The sequence below is a fragment of the Heliangelus exortis genome, chromosome 2, assembly GCF_036169615.1.
Source record: "Heliangelus exortis chromosome 2, bHelExo1.hap1, whole genome shotgun sequence".
NCBI lineage: Eukaryota > Metazoa > Chordata > Aves > Apodiformes > Trochilidae > Heliangelus > Heliangelus exortis.
Window position 1 is genome coordinate 5,812,674 of NC_092423.1, and position 6,560 is coordinate 5,819,233.

At 47.6% G+C, this 6,560-nt stretch overlaps 1 long non-coding RNA gene across 1 annotated transcript; it reads left to right on the forward strand.

Moving 5' to 3' along the window:
* The first annotated feature begins 4,918 nt into the window (after positions 1-4,918).
* LOC139793658 (uncharacterized) lies at positions 4,919-6,190 on the forward strand. The gene is made up of 2 exons (XR_011724698.1): positions 4,919-5,187; positions 6,061-6,190. It is a non-coding gene; the product is annotated as an uncharacterized lncRNA (long non-coding RNA).
* Positions 6,191-6,560: the final 370 nt, after the last annotated feature.

Consider the following 6,560-nt stretch of genomic DNA (forward strand, 5'->3'; position numbering starts at 1 on the left):
GGCATTGACTTTGCTAAATCTCTGGGAGAGAGAACAAGACATGTAGCTGTAGAGAGAACCACAAGTCCTCAGGTGTTGCCGATAATGAACTGGGAGCTTAGGCCCAGGTGTGCCCAATAATTAGGGCCTGCCCCAGCCGGAAATGGGTGGGGCTGAAGGGCAAAATAAAAGGCATGCTCCCAGAAGTAGAGACAAGAGATGAAGATGTCTGAGGAGAGGGATGGCAAGAGAGCTCAGGAGAAGAGCCGTGTCCCCGAGAGAAGGCTTGCTGCAACATGTAGCCATGTGCAAGGAGCCTGCTGCAGGTGGGTGAGCATCTTTTCCTGCAGATGGGAGGTAATGGTGTTTTCTGCAGAACAGTGCTGGGGAACAATGGGAGACAGGGAATAGTCTGGAGGAGAAGACATCCTTACTGCCTGGCCTCTCACATCAGATCCCCTGTGAGATGGAGAAGGGTTGGGTACCACAGCTGGTTGGGATGCTCCATTCATGGCACTGCCTGGCCTGACCACTTTGCAATGCTCCACAAGGCCCTTCTGAAGGCCTGGGATGAGCCTGATTCTGGCATAGCACCTTGCAAGGATTGAGAAAGGAGAGCAGGCTTTGAGGGGGTGAAGTCCTGACAGAGAATCAGTGCTCTGCATCCTGATTTCATGCTCTCTCCCTGCCACAGGAGCCCAGGTGGCCCCGTGGGGCACACCAGGCAAGCCCACACCTTGCACAGCATCCTGCTCAGCAGGATCATAGAGATCTCTATGATCACAGAGATTCATACAGTCACAGACTTGTAAAAGACCTTTAACAACATCAAGTCCAACCATTAACACAGCACTGTCAAGGCCACCACTAAACCATGTCCTAAGCACCAAATTTACACAGCTTTTAAATCTCTCCAGGAATGGTGACTCCATTGCTTCCCTGGACAGCCTGTGCCAGGGTCTGACAACCCTTTCAGTGAAGAGATTTTTCCTAATATCCCATCTCAACCTCCCCTGGCATAACTTGAAGTCATTTCCTCTTGTTCCCAGGAAAGCCACCACCCCTGGGCTAGAACGAGCAGCATCAACCCTAAACATGTGCTACAAACACCATTCCTACAAACACCATTCCCTGCCTCAGCCTCAGAGCCTCTCCTGGAAGTCATCTGAAAGGTAAAAACTCTTTCTTCATATCAAGCATCTCACCCATGAGTGTCAGGACGGGGCAGAGCTGAATCACCCCTCACACATCCAGGCTGTGGTCAAGATGTCCTGATATTTCCAGTGCACAATTTAGCTTAAGCTAAACTACAAAACCTGGACGGAAAAAAACAGTATTAAAAAAAAAAAAAAAAAAAAAAGTGCAAATGCTTTTGTGTGATGAGCCTCAAAGGGGAATTAGGGACTGGATGAGGCTGCCTGCCCTGGCACTCAGGGACCTGAGCAGTTTCCTTGCTGCTCATTACTCACAGCTGCTTCTTGACCCTCTTTGGGATATCTTTATTGCTGCTGGTTGTAACTTGGACACACATTGTGTAGTCTGCAGGATAAAAATAGCTGCAGTGCCTATTTCTGTCAGAGAAGAGCACACCAAACCTTTGTTTACCCGTTGCCTTTGGTTTAAATATAGCAGGAGGCTGAGGGCTGGAAAGCAGTAGGGAGCTGTGAGATGTTCAGTCCACTCAGCTTATTTTAGATCACTCTGCAGAAGGCTGCCAGCAGAGAGGTTGGTGTAGATGTGCAGACCCACAGCAGTTTCTCTTTGGAGGGAGAACTGGATTAACAGGAGAAAATAGGATTAGCCCTGGGGCCCTGACACTGGCACAGGTTGCCCAGGGAAGTTATGGATGCCCCATCCCTGGAAGTGTTCAAGACCTGGTTGGATGGGGCTTGGAGCATCCTGGTTTAGTGGGAGGTGTCTCTGCCCGTGGCAGGGGGTAGAAACTTGATGATGTTTAAGGTCCCTTCAAACCCAAGCCACTTTCTGATTCTGTGATGAAGGATTTGATCCAGTGAGTGGTGTCACTAAACCTCTCACCTTTGGCAGCCTCTTCCTGGACAAAATGGGTGTCTCAAAGCTGCCATTTGGCTTGAGGATTTGAGGATTTACCCACTAGATGAGGATTTACCCACTTGCATTTAATGGGAGGGTATCATGCAGGGTGAAGGGGTCCTTGATTTGTCAGATGGGGTGGTTATAGCATGAGCTTTCAGATAGCAGGGGGCAGGGAATGTTTCTCTCTTTCTTTTTTTTTTTTTTTTTTTTTTTTTTAATCCCTGGCTCCTGGAGCTTTGAGATTTGGGAGGACTATCAGCTTGCTTGCTTTGTGTAATGCATATTTTAAGAAAATTCACAGCCTTGCTCTCTGTGGGAAAAGCTTGGAAATGTGACTCTGAAGGTTCAGAAATCAGAGGCAAAGGAAGGAATCAAATGTAAATCTAAGTATGTTTTTGTCCTATGTTCCCATGAAATAAAATCCCCATGTGATCATGACCTCCTGGCCTCTCTCTCAAGGTCTGGCTCACAACAGGGATGGCACTATCAGAAATAATTTTGCCCACAAGTGGCAGAGGGACACTGGGAAGAAATGGTTTTTGGTGGGTCAACCTGCAAGATATTACATATCCCTGACTCAGTTTCCCAACCTGAAGGGTGGGCAGACTGTTTCCTTCCCCAAAGGGTGACACTGAAGCTTCAAATGTGCTGGAAGCACCCTGGCACAGGGGCAATATTTCCAGTTCTGGACTTCGTGTCCTGACCTTTACCATTTCTTACTCCACAGTCTCTGGAGGTGAAAAGGTGGTCACAGCATCTCAGTGAGGGAGAGAAAAAGAGAAAAAAACATTGAGAGACAACAACCTGGCCTGGAACACTTCCAGTGATGGGGCATCCACAGCTTCTGTGGGTAACCTGTTGTGCTAGTGTCCCACCACCCTCACACCAAAGAATTTCTAATGTCTAATTGGTTTGAAATGGTTTTAAATTTGGTTTAAATAATTTCATTTTCCCAGTTAAGCAACAGTTTTGCATATCAAAACATAACAGCAGCAGCACATCCACTTGGGAAGAAGCTACTCCCAGTTTTGTTGCATCAGCGCTGTTCCCCTTTTTTGCTACCTGGAGCCCACCATCTCCCCACAGGAAACAGGAGGCAAGTAAAATAACTTCACCTCAGCAAGCAAATCGAATACACCCCTCAGATTTCCAAACTCCTGGGAGGATAGAGGAAAAAAGCTGCTTGGCTTTTGGCTGAGCACGGCTTTTGCAGAGCAGCGTCAGGCACTTGGCCGGGATTCATCCCCGGGTGTTATCCATCACATCTGCTGGCTCTTGTTGAGGCAGAATCGTGCCTGCAGTGGCAGCAGGGACAAGCTGGAAGGGGCTCCCCTCAACTCATCTGTCTGTCTGGCAGCTGCCATCCCCTCCATGCTGCTCAGCTGCCAGGGCCCCCTGCCTGCTGCCTCCCTCCTGCTCCCTGTGCCACATCTGCTCCGCTGCCTGCGCTTCTGACATCTTCACATCATGTTCTGAGCTCTGAGTGAAAGGATGGGGAGGTTTTTAAGGGATGGAGGGTGGGTTTGGTGGGAGGAGGGTGGCAGTCGAGACACAAGATGCTTAGGAAATGGGCACGAGGAGTTTGTGACAGGTTGGAGGCATCCTGCTTGGTGAGGCTGAAGGAACATTCTAGGAGAGGAATAAATCCTGGAGCAGCATATGTCAGCAGTGTTGCACAAGCTCCTGGAAAGCACTGAACACAAGGCAAAGCTGAGGGAAGTGTCTCTTCAAGGGCAGATCTGTATCTTTCTGTCTCTGGAGAGCAGCATCTCCTCTGCTTTCTGTAGTGATGGCAGAGGGGATTTGGCTGGGGACAGCACCTGCAGGTGAAACATGATGTGCTCAGCATTGCTGGAGTTGGTGGAGCAAGAGTTTCTGTACCTTTGAATGTTTAGAGGGCAAACTTTCTGCCTTTCTTCTTCAATGCCAGGAGCAGGGACCCAAAAGGATAGTCTGGGGTGCTGCTGATGGGTTGGGGGGGGGTCTCAACTACACTGCTTCCACTGCTCAAAGAATCATCACTAAACACAGGAGCAAGGAGTGGTCTCCTGTCCTCCTTGCAGAGGAACACTGGGCTGAGTGAGGAATCAAAGGAGCTTTTCCCTCCCAAGAGAAATCTAATGTAATAAAAATAAAGATTAAAGAGAAATATTACTTGCAGAACCCCCAAGCAGATTAATTCAGTAAGGGTATAATGAGGCCGGGGCTCTCTTTCTATTCATAAGATGAGAAGATTTTAGCTTGTGGTGGGCCAAGGGTCAACTCAGGAGTTAATGCAGATTTTGAAACAGAAGCCAGGAGTCCTGCAAATTCAAATCCATCCACACTAGTTCCACATTGTGCATCCTCAGCAAAATGTGGTTGTTAGTGAGACTGCTTGATTTGTGGACAAAATATCAGTGAAGAGGAGGAGATTGAAAAATTTTCTGTCCCTCCCCATGCAGACACCATGAACCTGAGCCCCTTTGGGTGCATTCCTGGACGGAAGGCAGCAGTAAGTAAAGGGATGAGCTAGGTAGGCCATCCACATCCCTCCCAACCATGCTTGCTGCTTTGAAAAATGCACTGAGCAAAAGTGCTGAAACACAGCTCTCATGTCCTCCCCCCCCAACTCTTCTCCATCACAGCATCAGTGCTGCAAGTGGGCACGAGGACCTGCAGGCAGAGCAGCTTCCAGGCACCCTGGCATTTGGCTTGTCCACCTGGGGATTGTCCCAGCTCTCTGGGTGAACTTTTCATTCCTTCCCTGCCAGTGGGAAGGATTGGGCAGGTGTGACTCCACCAGTTGGGTCAACCTCCACAACCAGTCCCTTGGCACAGGAGAACTGGTGGGAGGGGTGATGGGTCCTAGGTATGGTGAAGTCATGTGCCAAGCAAATGTGACTCCACCACTCCCAGTGTGCATCCCAAGCCTGGGCACATCTGTGTGGTGCTGTTCTAGTCCATGGAGGTGTCTCCTTGCTGTGACTGCAGTGATGATGAGCCCTTATGGGGCAACCTAAGGGGGCTGTGGTGCTCACAGGGCACATCAGGCATGCACATGGGTGGGATTCATCAAACTGTCCACCACACTGCTGGTGTCAAGGCTTCTTCACTCAGATGCCAACAGATTTGCCTGCTAACAAGGTCTTTCTGCTTTGCAAACAGAGCCAGGTACCTGCAGGGAACTTGAGTTTTCCTGAGGCTTTTTAAGAGATTGTCTTGAGTATTGCCAAGAGGTGAAAGTGAGCCAAATGAAAGAAGGTTTCCTTTTTTTTATTTTTTTTTTCCCCTTCCCTGTTAAACAGCTAAGATACACTGCCAGACTACCCTGTGACTTATGGACATGCAGACAAATGTGTCTGTGAAGCAGTTATACACCAGGCATGGCTGTGAGTGATGCTGAGAACCAGCATCCATCTGACCACCACAGCCCAGGTATAGCTAAGCCAGAAGGGGAAGATGGTTGCAATCTGTAGGAGCTGATTTTGGGGGAGCTGATGGACGAGTGCCAGTTATCATTCCAAGGAAGTAATAGAAGTTTAATCTAAACTAGTGAGCAGGCTCATAGTTTGGCAGAACAACCCTATCTGTAAATGCCCAGCATCTGTAAATCTACTGCTTTTGATGTCAGAGGATTTTCATGTGTTTTGGAAAGTGAAATATTGACTAAATTATGACCTATTGGAACCTTCTCTGATGACTGCTGGAGCTCTGGCAGGTGATAAAAAGTGCTGAGTTTTTTTGCTCAAGTTGGGTTCCAGCAGATTTAAAAGGAATGATTGAATTAATTGGCTATAGAAGGAGGTTCAGAGGTTGTTTAGAGGGAGATGTGAAATGGGTTACTGTGTTAGGGGGTTAAATTATTATTTTTTTTAATAATACAGCCAATGCAGATAAACCTGACATTTTCCATGGGTGTTCAAATGTTTCCCACACTGAGTTAGTGGTACACTTTGAAGAGGTTCTGGCTTTTAACCTCATGAATGTGAGCCAAGGATTTAATACAACTGAACTCATTTTACCACCTCTTTCTTGGTTTTCCAGCTCTGTCCTTGTCCAGCAATTCAGTGTCAAGTCTGAAAGGCTCTTAGAAGAGAGACCTTCCCAAACCTCAATAAATGCATCTTCCCCTGGAGAGAAAACTCTCTCCATAAACTGACAAGTCCTCCATAAATTGCCTTGTCTCTTATTTAGATTTCTCCAGTTGTTCTGGGTGGGAGTTTTCTGAAGAGATTTATTTTTATTAGGAAATGACCACATTCAAACCCAAAACTTTGGATCCCAAGTCCATCTGACTTTGGGAGCAGGATAGGAATTACAGCTGGAGCTGCAATATCTGTGTCAGTGCTGAAAGAAATCTCCTCTCCTGGGGTGCAACCTCCTCTTTGTCTTGTTCAGAGCAGGGACTGGAATGTCATCCCTCCCTCACCTCAGGTGAGTTTCCTTACCATGTAACAGTCTGGGTGATTCTGGGTTTTACTAAAAAAATTAAAAGCCCTTGAGTTCTTTCTAATGCTGTGTGGGAAAATCTCTAAAACCTTTCT